Raw genomic sequence first — 25581 nt, 5'->3', positions numbered from 1 at the left:
TTTTCATTAAAAGTGAAGTTCTATAATCTGATAATAGTAAAGCAACACAATGACATTAAGAGGTTGGATGGTGTTAGGTGACAGTGGGTTGGTTCAGAGTCATAGCCATGGCCAATACATTTTAAGGTCAATGCCTACACAGGGTCAGTATGAGTTGGAATTGACTCTATGGCAGTGGGTTTATTATTAGTACTACTATTATGTCTTTTAGAAAACTACTCACTGCCACTGCTGCCGTCAAGTCAATTCTGACTCGTAGCAATCCTTTATAGGGTTTTTGAAGCTGTAAACCTTCACTGAAGCAAATGGCTTCAATTTTTCCCATGGAGCAGCAGGTGGGTTTGAACCACAGACCTTTCTATTAACAATCCACAGAGTACCCGACAATGTCACCAGAGTAGCTTTGCCACCACAGTCATTTATTTGATTCTAACTCATAGTGGCCCTACAGGACAGAGAAGAATGGCCTCTGTGGGTTTCCAAGGCTGTAAATCTTTATGGGAGCAGAAAACCTTATCTTTCACTCTTGGAGGGGCTAGTGTATTGACACTGCTGACTTTGCAGTTAACTTGTAACCAACTACGCCACCAGAACTGCTTTTGCAATCTATACGTCAAAACCCACTGCCATAGAGCAGATTCTGATTTATAGCAACCCTATATGACAGGGTAGGACTTCCCCTTTGAATTTCCCAGACTTCAAATCCCTAAGTAAGCAGACAGCTTCATCTTTCTCTGGTGGAGTACCTGGTGAGCACACAACTATACCGCCCTGGCTACTTTTAGCTATCTATAGTCCTAGGAAATTAGGAGACCAAAGACCAGTTTGGGTGCCTGGAATTGAATCAAGTCACCCACTGGACACCATCTAATAGGAACCTGGAAACAGTATCATAAAATTTGATTTTGTATTAGTATTCTTGGCAGTTGGATAATGCCAATTAATGGCAAAAATGTCAAAAAATACTCCAAGGGATGAGAGCAAGCTGGAAGCCCACTATTCACAAGAGCCTGAAAACCCAAATCCCAAAAACAGATCAAGAAATTTAAGGCCGAGCGAGATGAGCTATGAACCAAAAATTCAGCGATGAATTTACTATAAGTAGTAAAACTTTATGGAACAAGTTAAAAGAGACAAATTCTAAGAAAAGAATGAAATGATTTCTATCCAGATGAGCACGGAATTATGAATAAAAATAAATAGACATGAAACAAACATAGGTAGATATGAAAAATAATAAATTATACAGTTAAAACACAAAAATATAATTAAAATTTCAAACAATTCATATCTGTACTTCAGTGTTCCCTGCACTGCTTCCAACAATAATTACAAGGTGGAAACAACCTAAATACCCATAAGCACATGAAAGGAGAAGCAAAATAATGTGTATTACTATTACTCAGCCATAAAGAGAAATGAAGTGCTGATGCATGCCACAACATGAATGAAACTTTCAAACATGATGCTGTGTGAAATAAGTCAGTTAAAAAATGGCAGAGATTGCATTATCTTACATGAGTGAAGCAAATGCATAGCAGCCAACAATTATTAGTGGTTTCCAGGGATAGGAGCAGGGAGGGGGAGGTTTTGCTTTCAAAACCCAAGCTCATTGCCATCGAATCGATTCTGACTCAGTGACCCTATATGACAGGGTAGGGCTGCCCCTGTGGGTTTCTGAGACTATAACCCTTTACAGGAGTTGAAAGCCTTGTCTTTCTCCTAAGGAGGGTTGGTGTTTCAAACCGCTGATCTTGCAGTTAGCAGCCCAATGCATAACCACTAATCACCAGAACTCCTAGTATTTGCTTAAGGGGCATTGACTTTATGTCAATGGTGGTGGACTATTTTGGAGGAGAGTGATAATGGTTGTACAACACGAAGAATATAACCAATGTAACTGAATCATGCAGGTAGAAACTTTTAAATTGGTGAATGTTTAGTTATGTATATTTTCACTACAATAAAGTTAACAGTTTTATTGGGATATAATTCACCTATCATGTGATTCAATAGTTCAGTCATAGTAAGATGAGTTGTACATCACCCAAATCAATTTTAGAACATTCTCTTCTTTATTATACTCATTGTTATTAGCTCCTCATTCCCCTCCCAATTCTCCCCTGCCATACCCCCAAGGAACCATTAATTCAGTCACTGTCTCCATAGGTTTACCTATCCTGGATTTCATACACAGAAAAACATACAAAAGACAAACAGCAATGACATAATAAAAGAGAGAAAACCCCCAATCGAAAAGAGAGCAGAAAATATTAAAAGCTAGAACAAATTTAAAATGGGTCAAAAGAGATCAAAAGATAAGATGTTAAATTTTTAACATAATTGCATCTTTTATGATCCAGTTCCCAATGTACTCTGCATGAAAGCAGGACTATTCGCATCCTTGTTCTATGGTCACAGAAAATTCACCAGAGGCTGAATCCACGTGTATTTCCTCTTACTGTTTTTTTTTTTTAAAACGGAAACCATTTTAAAATGGGTTAGAAGGGAGATCAAATGATTTTTTGGTTCTTTCTTTAAAATCACTTTATTAGAGGCTCATACAACTCTTATCACAATCCATACATATGTCAATTGTATAAAGCACATTTGTACTTTCATTGCCTTCATCATTCTCAAAACATTTGCTCTCCAATTAACTATGGTCAGAGGGGGATTAACAGAAAACTTTATCCATGTGGGGACCCTGCAAATGGATTTTGGGCTTCCACTGTTATCCACAGTCTTCTGCAAAAACGTTTTTACAGTTTAAGCTCTGATACTACTTATTTTGGTCTTGGATTTTTTTACTTACAACTCCTGGATCACATGAGACTGGCGTGCTTCTTCCATGTGAACTTAGCTGATGCCTTACTTAGGCTTGTTTGGAAATAAGTCTTTAAGACGTCAGGTGCTATTCTTTCTGATAGCTGGGCATCATCTAGTTTTTTCACTACTCATTGCTATAGCATCCATATCTTCAGTGACGTCTTCATGAGGATGAGCATCAACCAAGGCCATGTCATAAGATCTAATTGTTCTTAGCTTGGTGCTAGAATGACACGGAAGCCCCCAATACATCCACATATCTATGATTTATGTATGTGTCTTGTTCATTTTAGAGACAGTATTATCATTTTATGTTAGAGAATATTATCAATCATCTTCCCGGGCCATAAGGTAATTTTAGTGATAGTGTCATTAATTTAGCCAGTGGTATAGAATTGAAAACCCTGTCGAGAAAAGGAACGTATACAAATACAGGCCAGCTACCAACCTCAGTACATTAATTGCTGATTTGTACAGATTAAACTCTTAAGTGACTGGACATTACTTACACAAACAATGGGGGTTAATGATAGAGTAAAATTTTCAACAATAATCATTCACAAAGGCAGAGCCACACCTAGCCGATTAATACATGTAATAATAAAACAAGGGTGTTAAAATAGTAAGTATGGTAATCCCAGACCACCATTCATTGGGTCCCCTCAAGGCAAGTGATCACATCCAAAGTCCGAAGATTGCCATTTCTATAACCTTGGGGTAGCATTCAGATTCAACCTTAGGTTCAAGGGCTACAGGTGAGTTTGAGGTAAATCCCAGCTCATGTAGTGGGCTTTCTTAGATTCGAGTCCTTCTGGTGTGGCTATGAAAAATACTGCATGCCTTGAATAAAGAGAGTCTAAAATCCCAGTAGTCTATAGCACACATCCTTGGATCACCAAGGTCTGGATACAAACTTGGTCAAAACAGAGTTTTGGAACAGAGTAGGAACAGAGTACCAGGCATATTCTTCTCCTCCTCCTCCCCATTTACGTACCAGCAGAAATATAATTGTTTTCTTTAAGACATACATGCCCCCTACCTCCATCTTGATTTGGATTTCCAGTAATATTTGCTTATCACTCTGGTAGAAATGTGTGTTGATTTGGAATGACCTTAGTACAATTTTGTATGTAAGAAATGAAATGATCTCCTTCTCCCACTATCTTGTAAAACTGACCCCAGCAGAGGTGAAGTCTCCTCTGTGGAAATGGTTTTTAAGATGTACATATAAATGGCCCATGAACACTAGGAAGGCTTACTGGCTCATTACTTGGGAGACTGGATTAGAATATTACATTACAAGGGAGCAGAAACCCATCTCATCTTGGTGTTTATCCTTATAGTAGGGGACTCATACAATATTTGTCCTTTTGTGATTGACTAACTTCAGTCAGCATAATGTTTTCCAGGCCCTTCATTGTCATTAGGTGTTTCATGGTTTCATTGGTGTTTTTTAGTGATGTATAGTACTCCATTGTGTGTATGTACCAGAGTTTCTTTACCCATTCTTCTATTGATAGGCATCTGGGCTGTTTCCAGCTTCTTACTATTGTGAACTGTGCTGCAATGAACTTGAGAGAGCATGTATCTATTCGTGTTCTGTCTTATATTTCTTTGGGATATATGTCAGCAGAGGTATTGCTGGGTTCCATGATTTTTTTACTGCCAGTTGTTTTAGGTACCACCATATCATTTCCATAATGCCTGTACATATTTACAAGCCCAACAGCAGTGTATAATAGTTTTGATCTCTCTGCACCCTCTCATTTGTTTTTCTCTGTTTTTTAAAAAATGGTCTATTTTTTGGGTTTAAGATGACATCTCATCATTGTTTTGATTTTTGCATCTCACAGATGGCTAGTAATTGTGAGCATGCCCTTATGAGTTTGTTAGTCATTCGAGTGACATCCTGGTGAAACTTCTATTCATATTCTTTGCTCACATTTTAATTGAATTATTTGTTTTTTCACATTGAAGTGTTGCAGAACTATATAGATTTTAGCGATTAGTCTGTTTTCCATGGTGACATTGCTAAAGGTTTTTTAAATCCCTGAGCTCTTATTTTACTCTTTTAATGAAGTCTTTTGGTGTGCATAAATGTTTTATTTTAATAAATCCTAGTCATTTATTTGGCTTTCACAGTGTGTACTTCCTTTATTATATTTGGTAGTCTGTGTATGTCCTGCAACAGGGCCCTTAAGTTTATTGCAGTTTTCTCATTGATGGTGCTGAAAGCTCTGGGGTTTGCATTTAGGCCTCTAATCTATCTTGAGTTCATTTTTGTGCATATGCGTCCCTCTTCATGCTTCTGCAGACGAAGATTTGATTTTTCCAGCACTCTTTGTTGAAAATGGTGTCCTTTTCCCATTTAAGACTTTTTGATCCTTTGTTAAAAATCTATTGTCTCTAGTTGGGTGCTTTTATTTCTTTGTTTTCTATCTTTTGCATTGTTCAATGTATCTATTGTTGTACCAGAACCAGGCTGTTTTGACTACTGTGTCTGTGTAATAGGTTTTCAAGTTGAATAGTGCAAGGCCTCCTATTTTGTTCTTTTTTTTTTTTTTGAGAACTTCTTTGCTTATTCTGGGCTCCTTCCCTCTCCATATGAAGTTGGTAATTAGTTTATCCATTTCTTTAAAGAATGTGGTTGAGATTTGGAACAGAATTGTGTTGCATTTATAGATTGTATTAGATGTTATTGACATTTTCACAATATTAGAGCGTACCCATGGACATTGGGTATTCTTCTCTCTGTGTAGGTCTCTTGGTTTCTTGTAATAATGTCTGTAGTTTTCTTTGTGCTGGTCTTTTGTTTCTTTGGTTAGTGTAAATGACATTGCTTATTTGTTATCTTTTTCAGAGTTCTTATTGCTGGTATATAGGTATCTGATTGCTTTTTGCCTTTTAAACTTATATGCAGCTACTTCATCAAATCCCCCAATTGTTTTCAAGAAACTTTTTCTGAAGTCCTTGGGGGTTCTCTCTGTAGATAATCAAATCATCTGCAAACAGTGAGTTTCAGTTCTTTTCTCAATTGTATTCTCTTGACTTCTTTTTGTTTTCTAATGATTCTGGCTAGGACTTCCCGCACAATCTTGATTAAGAATGGTGATAAGGGGAATCCATGTCTAGCTTCCATTTTCAGGGGAATATTTTCCAGTTTTCCCCCATTGTGTTTAATATTAGCCCTTGGTTTTTCATATATGGCCTTTATTTATTGAGGAGCTCCCCTATCTTATTGTGTTTTTATTAGAAATGGGTGTTGATATTGTCAAATGATTTCTCTGCATCTATTGATATGATCATGTGGTTCTTATTTTTTATCTTGTTTATGTGGTGGATTACATTGCTTGTTTTTCAGATACTGAACCATCCTTGCATCCCTGTTATGAATCTCACTTGGCCATGATGAATTATCTTTTAGATATGCTGTTGGATTCTATTGGTGAGAATTTTGTTGATAAATTTTGCACCTTTGAAGCAATATCATGAGGGTAAGGGGATGCTTGGGGAGGGGCATGGGAAACCCATCACAAGGTTGGATATGTAGGCCCCACCCTCTCAAGGGGATGAATAACAGAAATGTGGGGGAAGGGAGACAATGGACAGTGTATGATATAAAATAATAATAACAATATATAATTGATCAAGGATTCATGAGTGGGGGGCATGGAGGGGATAAAAAGAGGAGTTTATACCAAGGGCTCAAGTAGAAAGAGAATGTTTTGGAAATGATGGTGGCAACATATGTACAAATATGCTTGATACAATTGATGTACAGATGCTATAAGAGCTGCAAGAGCTCCCAATTTTTAAAAAATTAAAAATACATACACAACTGACAAAAAGGAATATTGGTCTGTAGTTTTCTGTCTTTGTGGGACCTTTGCCTGGTTTAAAAATTAGTACTATACTAGATTAATAGAATTAGTTTGGGAGTTTGGTGTCCTTTCTATATTCTGGAATGCTTTGTGGGGAATTGGTGAAAGCTCTTTCTTGAATACTTGGTAGAATTCTCCTGTGAAACCATCTGGCCCTGCAATTTTGTTGGTTAGAAGTTTCTTGATGACATTCTGTATTTCTTCTTTTGTAATGGGTCTGTTCAGGTTTTCTATATTCAACTGCGTTAGTTTGGGTAGATTATGGATATTTCTAGGTATTTGTCCATTTCTTCTAGATTCTCAAACTTGGAGTATTGTCTTTCGTAGTACTGTGTTATTCTTTCTATTTCATTTGGATATGTTGTTTTACTATCCTTTTTATATCTGATTCTAGATATTTCCATCTCCTCTCTCTATTCTTTTGTAAGTTTGCCAGTGGTTTGTCAATTTTGTAAATTCTTAAAAAAAAACCCAACTTTTTGTCTTGTGAATTTTTGACATTGTTTTTCTGTTTTCCAGTTGTTTACTTCTGCTCTAATCTTTATAGTTTATTTTCTTCTGTTGTTGGAGGGTTTGTGTTGTTGCCCTTCTTCTAGTTGTTGGAGGCATTTTGTTAAGGTACTGCTTTTGGATTTTTGTTCTTTTTCATAGGTGCATTGATTGCTATAAATTTCCCTCTGATAACTGCTCTTGCTATGTCACAAATGTCCTGGTATGAAATGTTATTGCTGTCATTCTTTTCAAGGAAGTTCTAAATTCCATCCCTTATTTGATCCATTACCTAGTTTTGTTTAAGTAACATAATGTTAAACTTGCATACATTTGTCTGTATGTTTCTGTTCTTTCTTTTGTTTTTATAGTTTTATAGCATTGTGATTTGAGAAGATAGATTGCAGCATCTATATGGTTTTGTGATGTATACTAGAGTAGGTATAGTGTGCACTGGTGAAGAATGTATGTTGTACTGTTGTTGAGTGGAGTGCTCTGTATATATCTAGGAGGTCCAGCTGGTTGATTGTGTGTGTTGTTTATCTCTTTTGTTTCATTATTGAGTTTCTTCCCTGATGATCTGCCTTTCCTTGAAAGTGGTGTTTAGAGGTCTCCTATAATTATTGTCAAGCTGTTTATTTCTCTTTCAACTTGGTGAGCATTTGATTGATGTATTTTGAAGGTCTTTCATTGGGTGCATATATGCCTATCAAGGTTATATGTTCTTGGTGTACTGTTCCTTAATCATTATGTAGTGTCCATTCCTGTCTCTCATTAAGTTATTCACTTTGAAGTCTATTTTATCAAATATTAATATTGCTGCTCCTGCCTTTTTTGATTGCCATTGACTTATTAGATTTCTCACCATCCTTTGATTTTTAGCCTATTTTTGTCTTTGAGTTTAAGATTTGAATTTTTTCTTTACAAATTGGTCTTTATTTTCCATTAAGCTTATTTCTGTTTTTCAGACGTCAGTGGAAGAATAGCTTAAGACCACTCAGTGGTTGTTCCTATCCACTTAGTACCCTGAGCAGTGGGGTGTGATGACCAGTCTTCAGTTGCAGGCTGAGTGCTCTAGTCAGTGGGGAACTGCTGAATTGGCACTTAGGGCACCTATACACCTTCAGACCCGTCTTCAATCTCAGGCTGTGCAGCTGTAAATTCAGGAGCAGGAGCCTCCCATTCACCCGGAAACTCTTCCTTATTCACATATTTTCCTGCAGCAGCCTGCTCTTCCTTTTCAATCTCATCTGGGTCTCTGTAGAAGTAAAGATCAGTCATGACCTCCCATGGGCATTTCCTGGAGATGGTGCCCCACAAATGCAGAACTTTCAGGCCCAGCATCTATAACATCTGGTCCACCGAGTGAGCTTCCTTGTTGTTACATGGGATGGAAATGTCCACGTAATGCAGAGGAGAATCTGTGTTACACAGAACCATGGGGGGCAAGTTAATGTAAGAGGCTGGTGGTCAGTAACCACCAGAAGCTTTGCTTCCTAGAAGGCTGCCTGAATCTGGTTAGTGAAGGTTCCTGGAGTGAAGTGCCAAGCAATTGGAGTAGCTCCAGTAGCAACAGCAAATTTCAGCAAAGACTGTTGGCAAGTATTCCTAGAAGGTATGACACTGACGTCAGCAGGGTTTTGGATGTTAACAATGGTGTGAGCTGCCAACAGAAGCTTCTCCAAGGTTTTCTTCAGGTTTATAAAGTAGAGGCCATCACTTTTCCTTTTATAAATATAATGTTCCATCTGGAAGTCAAGGTTGGTGCCACCTAAATGGATTGCTGATTCAAGGAATTTGAGGACATCCTGCTCCTTCATCTCCAGGACATCAAGGAATTTGAACACTGAAAATGCCCCCTTTAAGTTACTATGGGAACCAGGACAACATCATATGGACCCCTCTCTAGGTAGAGCAGAAAGCAGATTTGTCTTTTGCAGGTAGTATACAGATGGGTCTTATTTTTCATTCCAGTCTGATCCTGCCTGTCTTTTGATTGGTGCATTTAATTTATTTACATTCTCTGTCAATATTGATATACACAGGTTGTTGTTATTTTGTTGTGTTTTCATTTATTTATTTTTTCCTTTCCTTCTTGTGGTATGATTTTATTGATGTCTTTGCTTCTCCTCTATTTCTGGTTTATTTTGAGTGCTGCTTTAATCATTTTAGTATATGGATGGTGTTGTCCTGTCTCATATGCTCAGCTTTGTCTGCAGCTGTTATTGATTCTCTGTCCACTGTGATCCAGTTATTAATTTTTGTTAATGCCCATCTTGTGTTTGTGAATTTCTTTAATTTTTCCATGTCTTGAAATGCCTTTATTTGTCCTTCATATTTGAGGGATAATTTTGCAGGATCTAGAATTTTTGGTTGTCAGTTTTTTCCTGTCAGAATTTTATATATATCACTTCATTGTCTTCTTGCCTGTATAGTTTCTGCTGAGAAATCTTGCTTCTTCGTACTGAGCTTCCTTTGTGAATGACTGTTATTTTTTTTCTCTAGCTGCCCTCAGCATACTCTTCTTTTCCTTGAAACTGGAAAGTTTGACTATAACATGTCATTATATCTGTCTTTGTGTATCTGCTATATTTAGGGTTTTTTTCAACTTCTTAAATAGTTATTTTCTTTTCCTTTGTAATGTTGGGAAATTTCTTCTATGAGTTCGTGTACTATTTTCTCTGTAGATTGTTTTGTTTCTTCTCAATCTGGACTTCTGATGATATATAGGTTATTTCACTTGATAATGTCCCATATCATTCTCAGACTTTCTTTTGATTCCTTCAATTTTTTTGTTGATTATTTCCTCTCAATTGCAGTCATGTTGTCTGTGATGTCAGTGATGGCATTTTTCTCTTCTACTCTGTTCCTTAGATCTTTTAGTATCTTGCCTAATTCCATTGCCTCATTGCTTGTTTTCTGTGATTCGTTTTGGTTTAAGGATTATAGTTTTTAAATCTCTTCCAGTGCTCTCTTGAGTGCTCCCCACATATCTTGAAAAAACCTAAACATCAACCTTCTGAATTCTGTATCTGGTAGTTTCTTAGATTCTTCTTCAGGTACCCATTGGGTTTGGGTGAGTTTTGGTTGTGTATATTTGTTTTTATTGATGTTTTTCCTTTACTGTGGCTGACTGCTGTTTCCTTGGCATTGTGTACATCTATTAGTGATGTGTGAGCTGCTGTATCATGAAGAAGTAGTCGATTCTGTTTAGTGGCATGCGATAGATCTAATAGGAGCTGGAACATATATGTTGGTCAAATGTAGAAAAGTGGATAGAGATTGATAAGTGGGGAAAGTTGAGGGTGGTGGTAAGAGTAAGAATAAAATAAAAGTAGTGATAGTAATAATAATCATTTGTCTTGATAGGCCAACAAATTTTTACAAATATTGAGAAAAATTATTTTCAGAAGGATAATCAGAATTAATTTGTTACATAGAAATATATTTTACTAGTAAAAAGAGAAAGAACAGAAAGAGATGGATGTGCAGGGAGACAAGGGACAAAAGAAGCAAAAGATTTGAGTGTGACATGGCAATGTGACTGTTAATGCACTCAAAGAAGAAACTGAAAGCTTTCGTTTGGGCCAGAGTGTCAGAATCTATAGGATTGCCTGGTTTTGCCTGCTGGTTGTGGTTGTGGTTGTGGTGGGAATGGGTATTCTAAGGAGAGTGGGACCAAACTAGAAGAAAGCACTGGAAGGGGAAGTGGTAGCAAGTTTCAAAAATATAATGACAGTATTTTAATAGAACACAAGTACAAAAATTGGAGAAAATAGAAAAAAGGCAGAAATTGAAGTAAATCATATTAAGTAAAAAATAAAGCTACCTTAGGTAGCTAAAAAGAAAACTCTTGATAAGGCAAATTAATACAATGGCAACAATGAGCTCAAAGATAGCACTTAGACTTTCACAGAATGGAATTATCAGAATGGACGAGTGAGCTGGTCAAAGGTTCATGAATGACAAGAAGTCTAAATTGAGGCAAAGGGGATTATTATTGCTTGAAGGAGTCAGGAAAGAGGGGAACATGATCTAGGCCTTGAAAACACCAACAACCAAGAATCATCTGACATCAGCAATGATATCCCTTGTTCCAAGTCCTCTTCTGAATCCAGCCTGAGCCTCTGGCAGCTCACTGTCAATATATTGCTGCAACCATTGTTAGATGATCATCATCAAAATATTACTTACATGTCCTATTAATGATATTGTTATATAACATGAGCATTCTGTTTGGTAATTTCCTTTTGGAGTGGGTACAAATAATGCTGATGTGGAATATTAAGAAAATTAAAAGCATTAAGTATGTCATGAACTGACAATAAAAATAAACAAATACATCTTGTAAAAATAAAGTAGAAATAAAACTTCCACGTGGGTGAAGATTTTTCTCTTTGGTAGTGTTATTTTGTTTGCATATGAGCTGCATGGGGAGGTGGGGACAGTGGAGAACAAAGTGGGAAGGAATGAGGGAAGAGTAAATAAAGGTGAAAAATTAAGTTTGGTACTGATTATGTCTTCACCAAGCTGCCCATGCAGAGATATCTTCCAGAGGCGGCCTAGGTAAAAGATTTGCCTCAGGGTCCAGGAACAATCAGGGGCTAGGAAAAAATCAGTTGTGCTGGCCAGGAGTGGGGCCCACAGAATAGGCTTGTGTCACTAATCAATGGTATAGAGGCCTTTGTTAGCAGGAGTTGTTGCTATCCCACTCTATGAAACTTGGGCCTACTTATCTTTAAATTGAAATTCTCACTGTCAGGAAGTGCAGAATATTCCTCTAAGCAGAACTTCTCTGGTAGTTGCTGAGTAGATCTGCCTGTGCTTGTTATCTGGCAGCCATCTTCTCAGTGTCTATTATTCTTTAGTTAAAAAAAACTTAACAAAAGGGATAAACTTCAAAAGGAGAATTAGTCAGCTGAAGCATAGTAGTGATGAACTTCTCTAAAATAGTACACAAGGAGACAATAAGATACAGGACAAATATGAAAGTGACATAGAGGATAAAAGTACCTTAAAATAATTCCAAAGTAAGAGAATATGAGAAGTACTATTTCCAAAATCAAAGAAATGAGTCTTCAGAACAAAAGTGATCCCTGGATACCAAGTAGTACAAAGGAATGTACAGTTGGATACCAAAACAAAAACAAGAAGATGAAATTGAGGATTCTTTGAGTTGCTTATATTTTAATGAAATGCCGAACTCAGAAATATTGCTGAAATGGTTAACTGGGGATAGTGCAGTGTGTTAATGTTTTCCATGTGGGAATTACATGAATTTAGGGGGAAACTAGAGAGCAGACTGTTATGAATTGAATTATGTTCTCAAAACAGATATATCCAAGTCCTAACACCAAGTATCTATGAATTTGACCTTATTTGGAAATTAGGTCTTTGCAGATGTGATTACTTAGCATTATGTCAAACTGTGTCAATTATAATGAGTGAAAGTCAAATAAAAGCTATATGATCATTCCCATTTTTTGGAAACAGGTGATTTATATTGGTCAATTTGTCTACTTTATATAAAGAATAACTCATTCTCATTTCCAACTTGGGGTAACAAGAGGTAGTTGCCGGGATTATGAACCAGCAAGTTTAAAACTCTCTTTAGAAGGGATAGCCTCTACTTAAATTCTACTAAATATTGCCTTATGGTAATGCTTGCCTCTTATTGTCAGATTGCTTGATTTTTCATGAAAAGTCAGAAATCTGACATCATTTGGGGTAAAAGTCTTTAACTTTACAAATATTAACTAATTGATTGTTTTAATTCTTAAGAAGACTAAATAAAATTCACATTTAATCTGGATTCAGCCGTAGGGCCATCACTTTGAGATCATGTATTACATATTCCAATCCAGCATCCTTTTTTGAGAGGTCTGAGTTCATTGTGAAACCCTGGCAGCATAGCGGACTAGATGAGAAGTACTATTGGGCTGCTAACTACATGTCAGCTGTTAGAAATCCACCAGCCACTCCATGGGAGAAAGATGAGGCTTTCTGCTCCTGTAAAGATTTATACCTTCAGAAGTGCAATGGGGCAGTTCTACTCTGTCCTATAGGGCCATTCTGAATTGCAGAATGTGTTCATTGTATTTGTTATGGACTGCATTAGCATCTTAATCCCATCTGGTCAGCTTTCATGTTGTTGTTCCTTGGAAGTGGAAAATTTGCATTTAATTCTTTTAACCCCAGCAAGTAGCAGAGATCCTAAAACATGACAGGCATTCAAATGAGTCAATAATTGAGTGACTGAATGCATCCATATCACCCTTTCCCCCATTCATTAGATGGAATTCTTTGAAGGAGCTCTGATGGTTCTCTGAGTTCGCATTTGGCTACTAATCAAAAGATCAGTGGTTTGAACTCACCAGCTGTTACACAGCAGGAAGAGGAGGTAGTCTGCTTCGGTAAAGCATCATAGTCTTAGGAACCCTATGGTGAAATTCTACTCTGTCCTAGCTGTTGGAATTGACTCCAGGGCTTTGGTTTTTACATGGAATTTTCAAGGGCAGAAGAACACGAGTCTACCCCATCCCAGAATAGGGAAGCAAATGTACAATAAATATTTGCAATATAAAATTAGAAATATTTTATCATTTGAGGATATTAAAGTATGGAAATTTAATAGTTGACTGTGTCTTGGAAACCACATATGAAACAGACAATCAGGCTTCTCGATTTTGGCACTGTTTCATATTTCTATTTGGCAGTGGCTTTAAAAAATGTGACTTATGTTCAGTACAAATGCATTGTTGTTAATATTTTATCACAGGGTTATTGTTTCACCTTTGAATATGTCTCATTACAGACCCTGCTGCATTATTAAGTACCAATGTATTATATCCAAGGACCAATCCCCCCATCCCCTGTGGTATGTATTTCTAATTCTATAATAGTAGACAATGGGTAAATCAGATTCATTTAATCTAAATTTACTATACGGTACACTTTGTTGGAATATGCACATTTATTTTTCATTTGAGGGATACCTGAATAATCAGAAGTTATATTTTATGCTGCACTGCAGAATAATGCAAACAAATGGAGCCAATTTTCGCTGCATTGTGCCAGTGAGCACCCCTGTATACATCACTTGGGGATTATCAGCCATCAGTACAATCAAGACTGACCCTCCTTCCAAATTTCCGTAAGAAAACAATATCACATCACATATGCATGCTGTTATGTACACACCTTTCTCTGGTAGATGTTTTAGGTCAAATGTAGTAACTGAATGATGGTTCAAGAGCAATTCTACATTAACTCATCCTCTGCAGAAATGCCATTTAAGGACTAAAGGAGTGCTTTTTATCACTTTATTAACCATTTCATGAATTTATAAGGAAGTAATAGTAATTTCAAAAAATTCTGAACCCTTAAGTTAAACTTGCCGTGGACAAATGAAGATGGCACCTTTAGAGCCATCCCCTGCCATAGTGCTTAGCTGAACCTGCCAGAGGAAACTGTCAGTGGATGGAAGTATGTGATAGAAAAAAATAATGACCAGAGGTATCTGATTCACATATCACTTTTGAAATAATTGTATTTTCTAATTGAGAAGATAAATTGAAATACGAAAACAGGGTATTAAGGTAGGAACACAAGCATGAGTCTTGAGGCAGGATCAGATGGGGGTTAGCCCTTACTTTCTTAGTGTGCCAAGAGGACTAGATCCTATTTTTGGCATCTAAACATGGGCCTTTGGGAAATTAACTCGTATAATAATCACAATATAATGAACTTAAGCAATTTGGGAATGAGAACCTGTATAATGGAAGAGGCTTTGAAAATAGATTTTTAAATGTACCACAAGATCTATGTTTATTTTCTTCTCCAAGACATCTGGGCTAGGAGATTCTAAAAACAGTAAAATGGAAAAACTATTATTGTTTTTTTTAAATTGTCATTGTTATGAAACCTGAGTGTCCTGTCATAAACTGCTACACTTACCCCTCCTCGCCCCAATTGGGAAAGAGATGAAATCAGTTTTCCCTATAATTGTCGTCTTAGATCTGTAGACATTTGGAATGAGCATCAGTTGGAGTCTTGTTAGAAAATAATATTTCTGGGCCTAGACTTGCAGAGTCCTTGAGCGTGACCCATCTGCCCATGTCAACTGCTTTGGGCACTACATGAGCCTTTGAGATCCCCTGAGGCAGATGAATCTGAGAGCCATTTCTTCTAATAGGAGGTCTTTCCAAGGTAAGTTCACCAGTTACATTTCTTCCTCCTTCCTACTTCTGGTAATAGAGCTTAAATTCTGAATCCCATATTTGTGAAAGGCTATGGTCTGCAGTGGGAGTCTAAATCCATTTTGATCTCTACATAAATTCAGTTTCCATTGAGTTCTTTCTGACAATTAACCAGTGTTGTAAAAGGCTTTGCTCTCAGAGTGTGCTTGAAACTGGATTGCTTCAATATTCTTGGGGAGCCCAGGGAAGGGCAATCTTGCCTTTAGGAAGTTGCTTGGGTGTGATCTTGATAGAAATTTGGGTACTCAGGTAGCATAATTCATAATTCCCTATCAAGGTGGACAGAAGTTCCCAGAATCAATTCTATGAGTTTTTCTAATTTACAATCATATACCCATGCCAGTGATGATGCCTTTCCCAATTCACCATTCGGAATCATAGCGACCCTACAGGCCAGGGTAAAACTGTCCTTCTTTGTTTCCAAGATTGTAACTCTTTATGGGAGAAGCAAATTCTTTCTCTCACAGTGGTTGCTGGTGTTGAACTGCAGACCTTGAGGTTAACAGCACAAAGCATAACCACTGTGGGCTCCTATTGCAAGCCAACTTTCATAAATTTTTGAAGGCTTATATTTAACTTTAAAAAGTCTTACTGTCATTTTGTTTAAATACCTATTGAAGTGTTGTTTTGTGTGACCCAACCCTCATGGAAAGTGTTTGTGCACTGGGCTATAATCTGAAGAGTCAGCAGTTTGAAATCACCAACAGAAGAAAGACTACTCCCATTAACAATTACAGTCTTGGAAACTCATAGGGGCAGTTCTACCCTGTCCAATTGGGTTGCTATGAGTCAGCGTCAACTTGATGGTAGTGCGTTAGATCCCTCAAAATTTGGAAAACTTCCAATAAATGTTCTTACTTTTATGGCAATATAGTTATTTGAATGATTTCAATAAGAATCGGTCACCCTGGTTAAAAATCCACTCTACTTACTCTACCTTGTTAACAAGGCATAATTAGAAATCTAAGTTATGTAACCAAACTTTGTGCAGAGTATTATATTTTAGAATAGTGCTCAGAGAATTATGTATAACCAGACACTTAAGAAAATAAGATTGACTTTATGGAGCCAGTTCTTACAAAAGCCTTCCAGGAAATCAAACTTGATACCTGACTTATAAAGCTTCCTAGACATACAGGTGAGCAAGGTAGGTTATTTCTTGGCACATTCAGAAACCTTATCTTTTGGAACATTGAAGAAAGAGGAATTTACCCCAACTTGTGGATACTATAAATGAAATTTGGTGGCAAGCACTTGGCTTAGATTCCTGACCTTGAGAGGCTTCCACAAATTTAATCTGAAATTCTTTATGAAAACTTCCAGCTTCACAGATTTAAAAGGTGGAGGGATAAATTACCATTCTTGTTGCCCCTAGGTAAATAAAATTAAGTGCCATAGTTTAGATCAAGAAAAACTTTGTTTTGAAATTGTCTTTTGATTGAGAGGAGGGTGAATCATGAAAAATTTTATGTTTCAATAGAAGCTTATGGCAAGCCTTTGTTGGCTATTAAGTTCCTTTTTTATTGTGGTGGAGAATGCGAGTTTTTTACCTGCATATTAAACTTGTTCTACTTAAGAAATGTATATTGTTTTCAATTTATCTACACATACTGTATTACCCAAAAGGAAATTAGAAATACGAGAGAGATTAAGACTAAAAGACCTAAAAAAATTGCTTAAACTGTTATCATATCAGTGTCTGTTGACAAAGGGAGCTGTTCTATAACAGCTATGATATTGCTAGTTACTGAAATTAGTTCAAACTATGTATAAAAAATACTGTCAAATAATATGTTACTTCCCCTTACAGAAGGGCCATGGGGAGGCGATGAGCCAGTCAGGGTGCAGTGTATCAACAATGAAACATACAATTTTCCTCTAGTTCTTTAATGCTTCCTCCCCCCTGCCTCCATTATGATCCCAATTCTACCTTACAAATCCAGCTAGACCAGAGGATGTACACTGGTACAGATTGGAACTGGAAACACAGGGAATACAGGACAGATGATCCCTTCAGGACCAGTGGTGAGGGTGGTGATACTGGGAGGGTGGAGGGAAGGTTGGGTAGAAAGGGGGAACCATCACAAGGATCTACATATAACCCCATCTCTGGGGGGATGGACAACAGAAAAGTGGGTGAAGGGAGACATCGGACAGTGTAAGACATGACAAAATAATAATTTATAAATGATCAAAGATGAGGGAGCGTGGGGGAGGGAGGAAAAAAATGAGGAGCTGATACCAAGGGCTCAAGTGGAAAGAAAATGTTTTGAGAATGATGATGGCGACAAATATACAAATGTGCTTGACACAGTGGATGTATGTATGGATTGTGATAAGAGTTGTATGAGCCCCCAATAAAATGATTAAAAAAATAAGGTGGTTTACTCTTAATAATGTAACTCTTAGGTTTCTAAATTTGGCTGATTATTGGAATCACTTAGGGATCTGGTGAAAAGACAAATCCCTGGTCTCCTCCTGGAGAGTGTTATTCTTTATATTGGAAATGGAGTCCCCCCCACCCCAAACAACAACAACTAACTAACTGACTTCCACCAAGGATCTGTATTTTCACCAGATCTCCAGGTAATTTCAATGATCACACAAGATTGGGGGCCTAGGAACTAGATGATGCTATATCCTTACTTTGAAACAGCACAGATAAAGATAATTTTTTATTATAAGTTAGATTAAAGCAAACAAAAAGCTTGCAAACAACTGCCATGGAGTTGATCCTGACTTATAGGGACTCAATATAGGGTTTCTGACACATGTCTTTATCAGAGTCCACATCTCCAGTGGAATGATTGGTGTGTTTGAACCTTGTGGATCACAACCCAATGTTTATGCCACAGTGCCATCAGAGTGCCTTATATATTAGATTTGATTACTTGATTACTTACCCGTTTTCCAAGGAGGAGTTTGAGTTTGGCATATAAAAGAAGGCCAGGGCCAACTGTGAACTAGGCCATCAATTATTCATGTTTATGTTCAGGTGGAAGCTGAAGAAAATTAAAACAAGTTTAGAAAAGTCAAATAAGACCGGGAGTCTCTCCACATTTCTAGAACATCCCAAGGTTAAATCGATGCATTGAACATTAATGTCAGAATCTGATGAGCTGTGGGACGATATTAAGAACATCACCCATGAAGAAAGCAAAAGGTTATTAAAAAGAGAGGAAAGATCAAAGTAGATGTCAGAACAGCCTCTAAAACTTTATAAGTCAAATGGAATAAATGATGAAGTAAAAAAGCTGAACAGAAAATTTCAAATGGCAGCTCAAGAAGAAGAAAATTCATAATGAAATGTGCAAAGACCTGAAGTTAGAAAACCAAAAAGGAAGAACAGAACATGCTCAGCATATCTTAAGCTGAAAGGACTCAAGAAATGTTCAAGTCTTGAGATGAAATATTAGAAGATTCTATGGGCAAAATACTGAAGGATACATCACAGTAGATATCACAGTAGATGGAAAGAACACACAGATTCACTGTATCAAGGGGAATTAGTCATCATTTGACTAAGAGGTATCATACGATCAAGAATCCGTGGTATTGAAGGGAAAAGTCTAGGCTGCACCAATGTCATTATTCAAATAGAAGGCTTCAGAAATTGATTGCATACGAATGGAAATGTTTCAACAAGCTCATGAAGCTCACTAGTTTATATCAAGAAATTTAGAAGGTAGCTACTTGGTCAATTGACTGGTCAATTGCGCTTATGTCAAAGAAAGTTAACTCACTAAAATGCTCAAATTATGGAACTATATCATTGATATTACATGCATGTGAAAATTTGCTGAAGATCATCAACAATGGTTGTAGCAGTACATAAGGAGCTGCCAGAAATTCAGACTGCATTCAAAAGAGAATGTGGAATAAAGGATATCATTCCTGATGTCATATGGCTTTTGGCTAAAAGGAAAGAATATCAGAAAGATGTTTCTTTGTGTTTTATTGACTATGCAAAGGCATTCGACTTTATGGACCATAACAAATTACGGATAGCCATAAGAAGAATGGGAATTCTGACACACTTAATTGTGCTCATGCAGAAACTACACAGGGATCGAAAAGAGGTTGTATAAACAGAACAAGGGAATACTGCCTGGTTTAAAATCAGGAAAGATGTGTATTAGGATTACATCACCTCATCATATTTTTTTCAATATGTATGTTGAGCAAATCAGCCAAGAAGCGGATTATATGAGGAATAATCGGAGGAAGGCTTATTAACAAACTGCAATACACAGATGACAAAACCTTGCTTGCTGAAAGTGAGGACTTGAAGCACTTGCTGGTGAAGATCAAGGATGTAACCTTCAATATTGATTACAATTTAATGTAAAAAAAATTCCGCACAACCATGATCCGAATTCTACCTTGCAGGACTGGATAGGGTAGAGGTTGTACACTGGTGCATATGGGAGCTGGAGGCACAGGGAATCCAGGGTGGATGATACCTTCAGGACCAGGGGTGTGAGGGGCGATGCTCAGAGAGTGGAGGGTGAGTGGGTTGGAAAGGGGGAACTGATTACAAGGATCCACATGTGACCTCCTCCCTGGGAGATGGACGGCAGAGAAGTGAGGGAAGGGTGACTCCGGATAGGGCAAGATATGACAAAATAATCTGTGGATAATCAAGGGCTCGTGAGGGAGGACCTCTTTAGTGTTGAAAAGCAAGGATGTGTCTTTGAGGACTATTGCGTGTCTGATCCAAGCCATGGAATTGCGCAGATGGCACAGGACTGGGCAGTGTTTAGTTCTGTTGTACATACAATTCCTATGCCTTGGAACTGGCTTGATAGCATCTAACAAGATTGACAGCAAATGAATGTATTTTGAGACATAATTTTAGAAAAGGTTCACGTTCAAGATCTAGTGCATGCTGTTGATATTCCTCTTGCATCTTCTTGTGATTTAATCTCATGGTTTAAAATTTAGGTTATCATGATCTGAATTCTACCTTGCAAGTCTGACTAGACCAGAGGATGTACACTGGTACAGATGGAAACTGGAAACACAGGACCAGTGGTGTGAGTGGCGATACTGAGGGGGCATAGGAAGGGTGGGTTGGAAAGGGGGAGCCTATTTCAAAGAGCTACATGTGACTTCCTCCCTGGGAGACATACAACAGAAAAGTGGAGGAAGGGAGACGTGGGACAGAGCAAGATATGACAAAATAATAATTTATAAATTATCAGGGGTTCATGAGGGAGGGGCGAAGGGGAGGAAGGGGAAAAATGAGGACCTGATACCAGGGGTTTGGGTGGAGAGCAAATGTTTTGAGAATGATGAGGGAATGAATGTACAAATGTGCTTTACACAATTGATGTATATATGGATTGTGATAGGAGTTGTATGAGCCCCTAATGAAATGATTTTTAAAAAATGAGGAGCTGATACCAAGGTCTCAAGTAGAAAGCAAATATTTTGAGAATGATGATGGCAACAAATGTACAAATGTGCCTGATACATGGATGTATATATAGATTTTTTTTGTATATATAGATTTTGATAAGAGTTGTACGAGCCCCAATAAAATGATTGAAGAAAAAAATTAGGTTAATGGGCCAGACCTGCCTTTCAGATCATTGGAATATGTATTCTCTTCATTTGGATCTTTTGTATTGATTTTAAGCTACTAAACTGCTTGTTGTCTTAAATCTTCAAAACATGCAAGTGACCATCTAAGGAAATGATCTTTGTCTGCTGGGGTAACAATGAAGAGAAATGAATGAACTAGCAGAAAAGATGTAATTTACACTAAAAGCATCTCACAGATTAATTACTGACCCTGAAAAATTTTAGATGGTTGGGGATCAACACATGATCAGAAGGGAGGAGATGTCAAAGAGAAAAATTAATATCAGACATCTTGCTTTAATTTCAAGGTTATTTTCTTACACATGAAACCAAATATTAACTTTCAAAAACCTTGCCCCCAAATGTAAAGACGGTGACTTTTTAAATTTCACCAGAAGCTTTTCTACAGGATTAAAAAGCTGTCTTTTGCTGCTAGAAAAGGATAGTCAACAACAAAACTATCACTTTGTGATTTAATGAAAATTATCTACAAAGAATCAAATCCACTACCATCAAGTTCATTCTGACTCAATGAACCTATTTAGGGTTTCCTAAACTGTGAATTTTAACAAAAGCAGACATCCTGGTCTTTCTATGGTGGAGTGGCTGGTGGATTTGAACTGCTGACTTTTTGATTAGCAGTCCAACACTTAATGCACAATGCTACCAGCACTCCACGAAAAAAGAATACTTGTTTTTTTTAAGTAGTGGCACATATTTTACATGTCATACAATTTAATGGTTCAATCATATTCAGAAGACTTGTGCAGTCTTTACCACCATCCATTTCTGAAGGCTTTCTTCTCGTACTCATCATTGTCAGATAAAAGACTTGTTTTTGTTCAGTCCAGTTGACTCACAGAGGAAAGAAATAGGCACAGAGGAAAGAAATAGGTCCCATCTCGGGCGTCCTCACAGTTGTTGTGCTTGAACCCTTTGTTACAGCCACAGGTTCAATCTCATGGAGGGGCTTCCTCTTCTTGGCTGACGTTATCAAGCATGATGTACCTACTCCCTCCAAGGACATGTCCAAATATATGAAGTGAAGTTGAGGCATCCATGGTTCTTAATTATTATTATTAAAAATAATTTATTTTGGGCTCTTACAGATCTTATAACCATCCATCAATTGTATCAAGCATATTTGTACATATGTTGCCATCATTATTTTCTAAACATTTACTTTCTATTGAGCCCTTGGTATCAGCTCCTCTTTTTTCCCTCCTCCCCCTTGGTCCTCGCTTTTAAAAAGCTTTCTGATTGTACTTCATTCAAAACAGATTTGTTTATTCTACTCAGTCCACAGTCCTTTCAATATTTTTTGCACACACCATAATTCAAATGCATAATTTCTTCAAATCTCCTTCTTCATTGTACAGCATTCTCTTTGAACAGGAACTAGACAGGGTTGCTCTTTATCACCACTTTTATTTACTATAATCTTGGAAGTTTCAGCTACAGCTATAAGACATCAAAATATATTAAAGGCATTCACATAAGCACACAAAGAAATAAAAATCTTTTTATTTGTAGGTAACATAATCCTATATCTAGAAGACCCCAAAGTTTCCATTTTGAAAACATCTTAAGCTAATTGAAAAATTTGGTAGCACAGCAGGCTATAAGATCAACATGCAGAAATCAGTGGGATTCTTGTATTTTAAAAATTATGATACTGAAAATATATATTAAAAGAACAATACTATTTATAATTTCTACACAAAAGAGAAAATAGTTAGGAATAAATCTTATCAGAGAAACAAAAGAATTATTCAAGTAAAACTAAAAAAACACTTCTGGTCACTTCCACTCTGCGTGAGCTGCTTGCTGCACGTGAGCTCGGAACACTTGCCCTGGTAAAACATGGCTGAAAGCTTACGGAGTAAGTGGAAAAGGAAAATGCGTGCTGAAAAGAGAAAAAAGAATGCCCCAAAGGAGCTCAACAGACTTAAAAACATCCTCTAAGTAGACGGTGAAGCTTTAATGAAAGAAGTTCCAGAGATAGCAACTGTTGTGGGGTCCAGACGTTGCCAAGAGAAAATCCGGTGTGAGGTCAATGAAGAAACAGGTGAAGGTGACATGACCATGGAGACTGACATTAAGAGGAATAAGAAGAGCCTTCTAGACCAGCACGGACAGTACCCAGTGTGGATGAACCCGAGACACAGAAAAAAGCTGAAGGCAGAGCGAGAAAAGAAGAAGGGGAAAAACAAAGCCAAAGCAGGGAGGGCAGCGAAAGGCTTAGCCTGGTAGACTCCGAAACGTCACTGGAACGGGGCGGGGGCAGGGGGTTGATGAAATCCTCTGAGTGGATTTCACTTTGACCAGCTGGCGATGATTTATTTTACCCTGAGTCTCTTCCTTCGATTCGAACCTCGTAGAACTCAAGTTCATGTGGAGCACCCAGTTTCTTTGTCTAAAGAAAGCTGTATGTACTGGTGTTTCCATCAGAGGGGCTGTATTATCCGGGTGTTTTCAGATGTCAGTCTGTCCAGTATGAACTCACTGCGATTGTTTGTGCAACTTCATCATTGTCAGTAAGTGCCAAACGTACTGGCAAATTTAAGATCATCAGGCTTTGCCACAGCTGTGAAGCAACAGTAATTGTAAAAGATGATGACCTTGTATCTTATGGGCAGTGCTTGTTTGGACTTTAAATTTTGTTCAATGCGGAATAAAAACTATTTTGCGTTTAGCTCTAAAAAAACAAACAAAAAAACACTCCTACAAAAAAATCAAAACAAGTTTACGCAAATGGAACAGGCTATCATGTTTCTGGATAGGAAGATAAAACATTCTGAAACTGTCAATATTGCCAAATATACTTACGAATTCAATGCAATTCCAATCCAAACCCCACCACAATGCTTCAAGCAAAAGGAAAAAATAATCAACATTATATGGAAAAGAAAAGAACTAAGGATAAATAAAACACTATAAAACTAAAAAGCAAAGTAGTAGCCTTTTCATTAGCTGATTTTAAAACCTATTAGATAGCCATGAAAATCAAACAGCCTAATAGTGGTAGGATAGATATGAAAATTTATGGATTGGAATAGAGAGCCCAGAAATACAATCAAGTACCTACAGACACCTAATTTTCTATAAAATCCTAAAACATAATAAGAGGGGGAAGTGATACCTTTTTCAACAAACGGTGCAGGAAAAACTGGATCTTCACCTGTAAAAGAATGAATCAGGTCTCATGCCTCACACCACGTCCAAAAAAAGGACTTAGGATGGATCAAAGACCTAAGTATAAACTACACAGTTATAAAGACGATCAATGAAAAACATAAGGACAAATTTAAGGAGCCTGGTTGCAAAGTGGTTATGCGTTAGGCTGCTGACCACAAGGTCAGCTGTTAGAAATCACCAGCAGCTCCTTGGAATCAAGACAGGCTTTCTACTCTGGGAAAGAGTTACAGTCTTTGAAACTCATCGAGACAGTTCTACCCTTTCCTGTAGGGTCACCATGAGTTACATCGACTCCATGCCAATGAATTTGTGTTTTTTTAAAAGGACCTTAAGGCAAGGAATAAACACATTTATCGAACATAATGAAAAATAGTCACACTATAGCAGACAAAATTTAGAACTTGTACCTACTGAAAACACAACAGTTATGCATACGAACGATTTCATCAAAAGAGTTAACAGAATCCACAGATTTGAAAAAAATTCAGCAATAATACATCAGATAAAGGGCCAGTCTCCAAAATCTATAGAAAACTACAATATTTAAACAAGAAAAATACAAATAACCCCATTAAAAATGGGCACGGGACAGGAACAGATAATTTATCAAAGACGACATCCAGGTGGCCAACAATCACGAAGAAATGTTTGAGTGCATTAGCAATTAGAGAAATACAAATTAAAACAACAATGAGATACCACCTCACACAGACATTTTTAGCAAACATCGATAAAACATAAAATAATACATGTTGGAGAGGATGTGGAGAAATTGGAACACCCTTTCATTGCTGGTGGGATTGTAGAATTTTACAACCGCTATGGAAATCAGTATGCTACTCCCTTAAACAAATGCAAATACAAGTACCTTAAAATCCAGCAATCTCTCTACTGGGTACACACCCTAAGAAATCATGAATACAACACAAACAGACACATGCACACTGATATTTGTTGCAGACATTTCCATAATAGCAAAAACATGGAAACAGCACAAAACTCCAGTTATAGAGGAATGGATCGACTACTCTGGTACTTTCATACAATGAAACAGTATGCATTAATAAAAAACAAGGACAAATCTCATAAACACCAAAAGGCATGGAAAAATAGAGAACTTTATCCTTAGCAACCTTAGTCAATCTTACAAAGATAACTATTTAATAACACCATTGTAATAAGGAAAAACGAAAGAGAAACATGGTTCATACACCAAAAGACAAGACTGATGACTAGGAGGAGACCAAGGACAGGGCTAGGAGCAGCGCGGGCAGAGGGATAGGTTATTAAGCAGGAAGGGAGGAGGACAGAGAAAGTGGAGAAAGAGAACCACATATATG

General features: G+C 37.3%; 2 pseudogenes; one reads left to right on the top strand and one right to left on the bottom strand.

Moving 5' to 3' along the window:
- Positions 1–8186: 8186 nt before the first annotated feature.
- On the bottom strand, positions 8187–20387 carry LOC142433328 (small ribosomal subunit protein uS2 pseudogene; annotated as a pseudogene).
- Positions 20388–22906: 2519 nt separating this feature from the next.
- LOC142434847 (protein LLP homolog pseudogene) lies at positions 22907–23296 on the top strand (annotated as a pseudogene).
- The last annotated feature ends 2285 nt before the right edge of the window (positions 23297–25581 follow it).

This window comes from Tenrec ecaudatus, chromosome X (assembly GCF_050624435.1).
Source record: "Tenrec ecaudatus isolate mTenEca1 chromosome X, mTenEca1.hap1, whole genome shotgun sequence".
NCBI classification, from domain to species: domain Eukaryota; kingdom Metazoa; phylum Chordata; class Mammalia; order Afrosoricida; family Tenrecidae; genus Tenrec; species Tenrec ecaudatus.
Note: the sequence above shows the minus strand (reverse complement) of the source record. Positions and strands in the feature narration are given on the sequence as shown.